A 10,453-nucleotide genomic window follows, 5' to 3' on the forward strand; every position below is an offset into this window, starting at 1 on the left:
GGACTGGAGGCAATATGTGGGTCCAGCAGTGTGGCTCTCACTCACCGAGGCTGCTCTGCGGCAAGTGTCCAACCACGAGCAGGGCTGAGCTCTGGTATGTCACCAGCCCTCCAACGGTCACCTGGGGCAGGTAGGGCACGTTGGACTCTGCGGCACTGGCGTCACGGTCCAACTGGCTCCACTGTCCAGTTCTGCTCCCTTCCCTCCCTTACGGGTGTCCTTCCCGAGAGTCCTCCCTAATTAAGGTCCCGTATGCAAGTATCTGAGTCATTCCTGGGGAACCTGGTCCAAGACGGGAAGAGATGCAAAAGGAAGAGGAAAAATATAACTGAAGAAAGAGGAACGTCTTGGATGTCATCACTGATTGCTAAGGAGAATATTCTCCACTTCTCTCTGTGTATCTCCGTCTCTGCGCCTGTATGATACACAAGTACAGGCAGTTTTTTTATTTTATTGCACATCCTTAGAAGCATCCACTAGGTGGAGAACTTGCATCAAGTTTGCCACTCAGATTGGGCCGCTGCGAGCCAGCCAAGGGAGCTGCGTTTATCTATCCATTTATTTATTTATTTGGCCATTACTGAAATGAAACGATGGGTTCTAACCGACAATGAAATGCATTTATGGCTCTTCTTAGTGGCCCAAGCTTTCCAGACATTATAGGCCTGAAAACATTATCTAGAATTACATTTCTCTTGTGATTGACTGTTACTATGGAATGTTTTTTAGTAGAAAAAGATTAACTGCGTGAGTTCAAGGCTAAAATTTCTGCATAATCAGTTTGGTTGAACACTGCCTCTTGATTAGTTTATTATGATTTATTCTGAGCTCTTTTAAATTTGCGAGACGGTGTTTTTTTTGAATTTCTGGGAGTGAGTATTGATGGAAAGATAACTGCAGATTAAGAAAATAATTTTATTCATTAAAAAGCCTTATCCACTGATGTGCTTTTTACATTTCAATTTTCGAACACTGGGCAAAGGAATTTCTTTTCATATGTATTGTTATTCTTGCTGATTCTTGAGAAAGTTTTATCGAGGTCACAGAATGTAGGTTAATAGAATTTACTATGCCATGCGTTCTTGGTTGCAGCTCCGTGCAGTAGGAATGCGACCCCAATTCAGCTGCCAACCAGCGCCCCGCCGTGGGAGCACTGCACCAAGAATCCTTGCTGGCTCCAGCTAAGGCCACTGGGTGAGCTAGTTTCTTGCCACCACGGTGGAGAACCACGAAAGCAGCAGCCTTGCTATCTTGCCTTGGTTCTGGACTTGGGTCTTTTACTTTGGGTGAACAGGGATTAGCAAATGTTGGCTCACTGGCCAAATCCAGCCCACTGCCTGGGTTTTTTACCGTCCTCAAGCTAAGGATGGTTTTTCATTTTGGGTTTTGTTTTTTTAAAGATTTTATTTATTTATTTGACAGAGAGAGAGAGAGAGAGAGAGAGAGAGCGCAAGCACAAGCAGGGAGAGTGACAGGGAGAGGGAGAAACAGGCTTCCCGCTGAGCAGGGAGCCTGACTCAGGGCTGGATCCCAGGACCCCGGGATCATGACCTGAGCCAAACGCAGATGCTTAACCAACTGAGCAACCCCCTAGGGATGGTTTTTACAGATGAACATTTTCAATCGATTTGATGATAGGGAATACTAACTTTGAACCACAATGAAGTGATATATTTTTCTCCTGTCCCTTGCTAAGCTCCTTGCTTCTCATTAATGGACTTGCATTACAAAAAAGCCCAAACCATACTCAAGTATTAGTTTGGATTTTATCAGTTAAAAACCGCAAGCATTTGTTTTCTCTCCTGTAATCTAAGTGGAGTAGTCCCACCCCTTATCTGTGGTTTTGCTTTCCCACGGTTTTGGTTACCTGCAGCCAACGGTGGTCCAGAAGCAGATGATCCTCCGTCTGACATGTGGTCAGAATGTCAGTAGCCGCTGAATGCTGCGTCACAGCACTTACGTCATTCCCCCCGCTTCATCTCATCGCGTAGACATTTTATTATCTCATATCATCACAAGAAGGGTGAGTACAGGAAAATTAGATGCATTAAGAGCGAGAGAGTGAGACCACATTCACATAACGTTAAGAGTGAGAGAGAGACCACATTCACATAACTTTTATTACAGTACATTTGTTATAATCCTTCTATAATCTGTGCCTTATTTATTTATTTATTTTGAAAGATTTTATTTATTAATTTGACAGGGAGAGACACAGCAAGAGAGGGAACACAAGCAGGGGAAGTGGGAGAGGGAGAAGCAGGCTTCCCACGGAGCAGGGAGCCCCATGTGGGGCTTGATCCCTGGACTCTGGGATCATGACCTGAGCTGAAGGCAGACGCCTAACGACTGAGCCACCCAGGCGCCCCTGTGCCTAATTTATCAATTAAACTGTATCAAAGGTGTGTAATATAGGAATAAACAGTATGATAGGGTTTGGTACTATCTGTGATTTCAGGCATCCACTGGGGGTCTTGGAACCTATGCCTCACAGATTAGTGGGGGACAAGTATATCTATGTAATACTCCTTCTTTTGCCTCTTGATCTGTAAAGCCTAAAATATTTACTATCTGGCCTTTACAGAGAAAGTCTACTGACTCCTGCTTTAGAGGGTCTGTTAACTTTTTAGATATTGTGAAATTACACATAAAGGAAATATATATGAGACACGTGAATTTTTCTGGAGAGAGGGCACCTGACGTTCTTTGCTCTGAAAGGTGAATGTAACCAAAATGTTAAGAACTACTAGTCTCACTGGATGAGGGCCTCTCCACTGCCAATAGTAACAACAACAACAACAACGGCTCACAGTATTATGGGATCAATGTACAAACAATGATCAAAACATTGCCCCTAATGAATTTAAGGGGATGAAGGGCAGGGCTGAGTTGAATTATTACCAATATGAGTGCAATTCTTTAGGCATAATGACAAAGTTTATCATACTTTGCTGGGAATAGTGGAGGTGCTTAGTAAGTTCTTGTTTAATCAACTTTATGCATAAAAGAGGAGCCCCTTGTTTTGTTGCATTTGAGAAGAGCACAGGGCTTGGCACTGCAAAGGCATTGGGTCTGGGCCCATGACTGAATGACCCCCATGAACACAATTAGCTAGACATCTGAAAATGTGTTCTTGTTGAATGCGCATAATTAGGGTGAGGAAATCATCTATTCTCATGAATTTGAAGCTAACCCTAACCAAAATGGTACCTACAAGGAATGAGGACTTCAATAATGCTCTCTGAAGTTTCCTACCTTTCCCAGGGCCCACTCTGCTGTTTTGGTAATGACCGCAAGACTCTGAGGATGAATGCCTTTGAGAAAAAAGAGGGCAGAGAACCTTCTGAGAAGCAACGGCGATTCCTTAGAACGCATGTTTGATATTTGAGTTCCACGCAGTTTGAATTTCTGGGGGGGCGGGGGGGCGGAGTCTATCCTAGCCTTTTCAGATTACATTCCCTTGAGTATTCAAATAGGTTAAATGAGCCTTGGCCACTCCAAACACACCCTTCATTTCTGGAGCTGACTCCAATTCACCCTCTCTGCAAACATCAGTGGACACACGAGGCCTTTACAACACCTGCCCACTGGAAAGAACGAGGGGCAGAAGAACTCCGATGAGCCCATTACCTGGAATCAAAGCGAGGGTTTCCTCTTGCCTGCCAACCTGGGAAGTGCCTTCTCAAAGAACTGTCTTTTTTTTTTTTTTTTTTCCAACAGGATCCTTGCTCTAGTTTATAAAAAGGAAGAGGATTCGCACACCTTCTCCTTTGATTGAGCTGTTTGTGTTGCTGTGAATTCTGGCAAACGTCTCCCAGGGCTTCGCTCAGTGGTTCGGGTACGACATCGCGGACTGTTCCAATTTAAGAAGCTCTCACGAGATTGCACGGAGACAAAGGGTCTACCGAGAGGCGCAGCCCCGTAGCGCTCAGATGCTCTAATCTGAGTTCTGCTCTGCAAAGTCCTGTCTAATCCTCTTGTACCCTGCTGTGGCCAGCAGTCGAGGGAAGGGCAGCAAGAGCAAACGCTGCGGGATACAGATTTAATTCAATCTAGCAAACATTTACTAAGCATCTCTGGTGTGCCGGTCACTGGGCCAGGTTCTGGGGATAGGAAGATTAATAGGATATGATTCCAGAACTCAAAGGGGTCACGGTTTACAGGCAGAGAGGCACAGTCACATGAATAATAAAGCAGAAGAGGGGAGCAGGGGAAATTCGTCGCTGAAGGGGTGACACGGATGTGTCTTAACAGATAAGGAGATGTTACGGGGTGGAGAAGGGGCAGACGGGCAGCCTGCGTAGAGGAAAACAGCATAAGCGGAGTTAAGAAGGCATCAAAGTCTATGGTATTTGGGGTGAAGGTCAGAAGGATTTCGTCTTGGACAGAGGTGGGAGAAAAGTCTAGAAGTGTGGACCGGGGCACATCTGTCGATTCATTCACTTCCTGCTAGAGATAGGATAGTGAAGATGCATCAACAAATCCCTGCTCCTGGGAAGCTTACCTTTGGGGGTGAAGACAGATCCTAAATAAAAAAAGAGGCAGATCATATAGTATTAGTTTGTTCGGCCCGCCATAACTAAGTACCACACACTGGGTGGTTCAGACAACAGAAATTCTTTGTCTCAGCGTGCTGGAGGACAGAAGCTCAACATCAAGGTGTTGGCGGGGCTGGTTCCCGCTGAGGGCTGTGAGGGGGGAGTCTGCTCTAGGCCTCTTCCCCAGCTTCTGGTGCTTGGTTGGCTTGTAGCAAGCAGTATCATCCCAATCTCTGCCTTCGTCCTCATATGGTGTTCTCCCCGTGTCTCTGGGTCCAAATTTCCCCTTTGAATAAGGACACCAGCTGCATTGGATTAGGGCCCACTCTAAAGACCCCAACTTAACTCAATCATCTGCAAAGACCCTTTTCCCAAAAAGTTACATCCACAATCCACATCCTGGGGATTAAGACTTCAGCATCTTTTGGGGAGACATAATTCAACCCATAATAGTGTGTTAACTTATAGTAATGCCTTGGAGCAAAATAAAGCAGTGTAAGTGTGTTGGGGAGACATCTGGGCATGAGGCAGGGTAGTGGGGAGGTTTGCAATTTTCTGTAAGGTGGCCCAGGGTGTGAGTCACGACAGAGGCTACATTTGGACAAAACCCCAAGGGAGAGGGGGGTGTGGGGCTCACAGATGTCTGGGGGAAGAATGAAGAAAACAGCACAAAGGCGTTGTGTTAGGGTGTGACTGGTGGATCTGAGGAGCAAGGAGGCCAATGAAGCTGGAGCCAAGGGAGGGGAAGGAACAGGAGGAGATGAGGTCGGTGACCACGGGTGGCTGGGACAGGGTCAGCAGGGTCTTATGGCCACGGAAGGACTTTGGCCACGGAGCCTTTGGGCAGTTCTGGGCAGAAGAGTGAGGTGGTCCAATGAGGTTTTAAGAAGTCTGGGGTTTTGGTGTTGAGAATGGTCGAGGGCAGGGGCCTGGGTGGATGTGGGAAGACCAGTTGGGAGGTGACTGTAAGAATTTAAGTCCCGGACAGAGGTTGCCTAGAGCCGGGGGGTGAGAAATTTAGAAATATTGACTTTGGGCCACATTCGGTTCATGCACATGGAGGCAGGAGCTGAGGTTAGGCTCTGCAGTGAGTGAGACACGAGCTCCCCCTAACGTAGGCCTTGGCATCGTTTTCACAGGTCATGGACTTGGATATGCAGTAGGACACTCTGAAGGTGTCTTTCAGTTTTCTGTACTCCTTTTCTTTCCTACCCCGAGTCTGAAGACACAGGCATTCGATGACAGGAAATCATGTCTAATGGACTCTGTCGTCTTAAAAATAGAGAAAAGACCCAGAAATAATTCAATGGGATCCAGACATTCTAGTTTTGCATGTTTTGGGTCTGGTAAAATCCAGGGCAGTGACTTTCTCTGAGGAGATGGCAGGCTTTGCAACAGGGGCGCTGTTGGCGCATACTTCGCTGGGTAGCAAGATAAAGACAAATCAGAGTTGCTTTGGGGTCCTCATCACGTCATCCTTATCCATTTACCCAATTTAATTGTGTGCCAAGTTCTGCATTCTTTTTTATGCCTTCCTTCTGTCATTGTCCTATTCAGGCCGAATCGCCTCTCTGTGGGCTAGGAGAAGAGCTTCCTCAATGATCTTTCTGCTTCTCACCTCTATTTCTTTCTACAGTATTCTTAAAGTCATTTCCAGAATGCTTCTGCTAAAATATGAAACTGACGCAAGACATCACTCCCAGCTCCCTCCTGAATCCCTGTGATGACCCATGTTGTTCTATAGAAGCCTACATTCCTTGTTCTGGACCGAGGAATCTCTTCCCAGTCTGGCCCAGACCTGTTTTTATAGCTCTCCCTTCCTCTGCTCCTGATCTCAGATTTCAGAGTTTGTCCACCCTGACCGAATGCCTTTCCTGCCAACCTGCCCCTCTTTATGCCAAGAGGAAAACTTCGATCCAGAATGGTTATCATGATGTAGTATCTTGCATTTCTAATCTATTTTGTTCATTCTAGTAAAATAGTCAGAGGCACGGATTTCTGAGGCGGCAAGACCTGGATTCAAATCAGGGCTTTGAAAACGACCAACTGGGTGACTCTGATCAGCTACAAGGCCTCTCTGAGACTCAATTTCCTCATCTAGAATAGAGATAACGAGGTCCGCCCTGCAGAGGAACTGTCAAGGCAGAAACCATGTTGTTAAAATGACAGTTCAGCACCAGACTTGTAAGAGATGCTCAGTGAGTGGTGAAGATTATTTTTAAAATATGAGTTTGGAGCTCAGGAGAGAAACTGTCTGGAGTCAGACTTCCAGGTGTTGGGCATGTCTATGGAAGCTGTGGGCAGTTTACAATTTCCCGGGCAGATCGTGCTGAGAAAGAGGAAATGACCCAGGAAAGAACATGCACAATTCATTGATACTGGGTTTTAATCTAACACATACTCACAGTTCACCAATTTAAATTCAACTAATTTAGATTTTATGACATTGCAGGCAAAACTGGGTTGCAACTTAACTTCTGTGCTATTTATGAGAAAATTAATAGGGAGGCCACGATTCAGAGCTCCTAATGTGGGGATGTTTAACCTACTTAAACAAGTCAACTAAAGTTATGTTGGAGTTTAGCAAGATTAGTTTATGTGGAGACAATGTGTTACTTTAAATGATTTAGAGATGTAAAATTAGAATTTGGGAGCCAGAAAGGATATAGAGATTATTAGCATATGCCCTTCATTTCAAAAATGAGAAAAGAGTGGGGGGCATCTAGGCAGTTTGGCTCAGGTCATGATCTCAGGGTCCTGGGATCGAGCCCCACATTGAGCCCCCACATCGGGCTCCCTGCTTAGCGGGGCATCTGTTTCTCCCTCTCCCTCTGCCCTCCCCCTCCCCTGCCACTTGTGCATGTTCTCTCTCTCTCTCAAATAAATAAAATCTTTTTGAAAAATGAGAAAAGAGTAGAGTAAAAAGCTCAAGTGACCTGTACAAATCTGCACAGAAAGAACAGAGATGAGGACTCAGGCTACCTCGTTCCTGAAGTATGTCCCTTTGAATATGCTGCATGTCAGCTTGTGCGTGACAAAGAGGTCAGTGTTTTTCCTAGGCCATACCTGGTTCACCATTAGTGGTGTGTTGTTTTGTTTTTGTTTTTGTTTTGTTTTTTCAAATTCTCGATAGTAATTAAGGAAGTGCTATTTACAAATGATCACGCAATTCAGACTTACTATTAATTCATGATGGTGTTCCTGGTGAGGTTCTGGAATGGACTGTAGGAATTTGGCCCGTTTACTTGGCAGAATTTAAAAGGGAGACCTGCACCAGTAAAATCCTGTTGGCAGCATCACTCTGAACAAATGTTTTCTTTCTTTTCTTTCTTTCTTTCTTTCTTTCTTTCTTTCTTTCTTTCTTTCTTTCTTTCTTTCTTTCTTTCTTTCTTTCTTTCTCTCTCTTCTTTCTTTCTTTCTTTTTTTTAAAGATTTTATTTATTTATTTGACAGAGAGAGAGATAGCGAGAGAGGGAACACAAGCAGGGGGAGTGGGAGAGGGAGAAGCAGGCTCCCCGCGGAGCAGGGAGCCCAATGCGGGGCTGGATCCCAGGACCCTGGGATCATGACCTGAGCCGAAGGCAGACGTCCAATGACTGAGCCACCCAGGCACCCCAAATGTTCTTTATTTAAAAAAAAAAATTGGCCTCTACATACCCAATTTAATGGGTCCTTCATTGATGAAGGTCCAATCGTCCTTCATCAGGACCACTGTGGATTTCAGATTGGCTTCACAGAATAGATTTTCTGAATCCCGAAGTCTGGCTGGTTTAGCAACATAGTCTCAGCAAAGATCGAAAGCATTTTATGAACAATCCAACACCCTCCCCTGTAACCTAATGGTAGAGAACCCTGGTCAATGTATTTTTCAGAGTCACACCTTGTTAGCCTTTATTACTGGCGGAAATATGAGCATACACACATTCATCTCAGAGGCATTCTGAGAAAAATTAGCTGACCGTGAAGCAGATGATCTTTTTCTTTCTTTCTTTCTTTCTTTTTTTAATTTAAATTCAATTAACCAGCACATAGTACGAGGCAGATGATCTTAAAGGGCATTAAAGTTTATGTAGATCATCATTGGCTATAAAACCTTTTGTTTTGGCCTCGAGTGGATGATTCCTAGAATCTCTATTATCTGATTTCAAGGGAATCTGAAAAGAAAGGAATCTAGCATGATTCATTTTCAAAAGGTCCGTGTATTTGTTTGACTTAAAAATGTGTACCCTTAGTACCACTGCCCCAGGCTGTCAAGACAAAACAAATCAGTGTGTTAATTATGCAAATAAAATAATAGTGGAAAAACAACTGCAACTAGCAGAAAGGACATACATGGAAGGCATAAGTATTATTCCACTGTGGAAGAGTACAAAGCAGGCTGGACTTAACATCAATAAGAAATGGGTAACAATGGAAACTTCTTAGGTCTGCAAACCACACAATGACAGTTAACGCTATGGACTTCTTTCTACCTGGTATGCTGTGAACTGTGACTCAGCCTTTAACATTGGGATATCCATGGCTCTGTCTTTTCTTCTCCTTCTCCTCTTCCTTCTTCTTCTCGGATTTAATAACCATGCTGAGAATAAGAATATAGACCAGACTTGAATATTAACTTAAATTAAATATTGTATACCCTTTACCTTTATATATATATTATATTTACTATATATATATATATATTTAGTTTAACTTAAATATTATATACTCTTTATCTTTTTTGGTCAGAAAGATAAAAAGCCCAGGATGACTGGGTGGCTTAGTTGGTTAAGCGTCTGCCTTCGGCTCAGGTCATTGATCCCAGGGTCCTGGGATCAAGTCCCGTGCCGGGCTCCTTGCTCAGCGGGGAGTCTGCTTCTCCTTCTGCCTGCAGCTCCCCTTGTGTGTGCTCTCTCTCTGATAAATGAATAAATAAAATTAAAAAAAAGAAAGATAAAAACATATGAAGGACACTGGCATGAACTCTACTGAACTGTTTTTACAAACCGACCCAAGCTTCAGCACGTGGGTGGGTGGTTATGAGAGGCTCCAGACGCCCTGTGCTCAGTAGTAAAGCTTTAACAACAAGACAAGTCCATGTTACTGGTTAATAAGGGGATCCAAGGGCTTCCCACTGAAAGCTTTGGCCCTTTGTAGCAAAGGGGACATCATCATCTTAGGATGTCAAGTTCTGTTTGGGGCCATGGCTTCCACCAGACTTTGTCTCAAGTATCAGATCTTTCCTTTCACTCCTCTTCCCCCCTCTTCCTTCCTTCCCTCCCTCCCATTTTAACCACTTTAAAAAAAAAGATTCTATTTATTTATTTGAGGGAAAGAGAGCATGTAAATAGGGGGAGGAGCAGAGGGGGAGAGGGAAAGAATCTCAAGCAGACCCCCCGAGTGTGGACCCCAACAGGGGGCTTGATCCCATGATGCTGAGATCATGACCTGAGCCGAAACCAAGAGTTAGATGCTTCAACGACCGTGCCCCCCCAGGCGCCCTCCATTTTAACCACTTTTAAGTAAAAGTTCTGTGCAATAACCACATTCATGTTGCTGTACAACTATCACCACCATCTGTTTCCAGAACTTTTTTATCTTCCCAAACTGAAATTCTGTACTCATACAGTAACTCAGTGTTAAGTCCCCACGTTCCCCTCCCGTCAGCCCCTGGTAACTACCATTCTACTTTCTGTATTTACGAACTTGACCACTCTAGGTACTTCATATAGGTGGAACCATATGGTCTTTGTCCTTTTGTGACTGGGTGATTTCACAGCATAATGTCTTCGAGATTCATTCATGTTGTTGTAAGTATCAGTATTTCATCCCTTTGAAAGACTGATTAAATCTTCCCTTGTATGGGGGCACCTGGGTGGCTCAGTCGGTTAAGCGTCTGATTCTTGGCTTTGGCTCAGGTCATGATCTGGGGGTCC

The sequence above is a fragment of the Eumetopias jubatus genome, unplaced genomic scaffold (assembly GCF_037043125.1).
Source record: "Eumetopias jubatus isolate StellerSeaLion01/CBP00866 unplaced genomic scaffold, mEumJub1_p1.0 scaffold_4, whole genome shotgun sequence".
NCBI classification, from domain to species: Eukaryota; Metazoa; Chordata; class Mammalia; order Carnivora; family Otariidae; genus Eumetopias; species Eumetopias jubatus.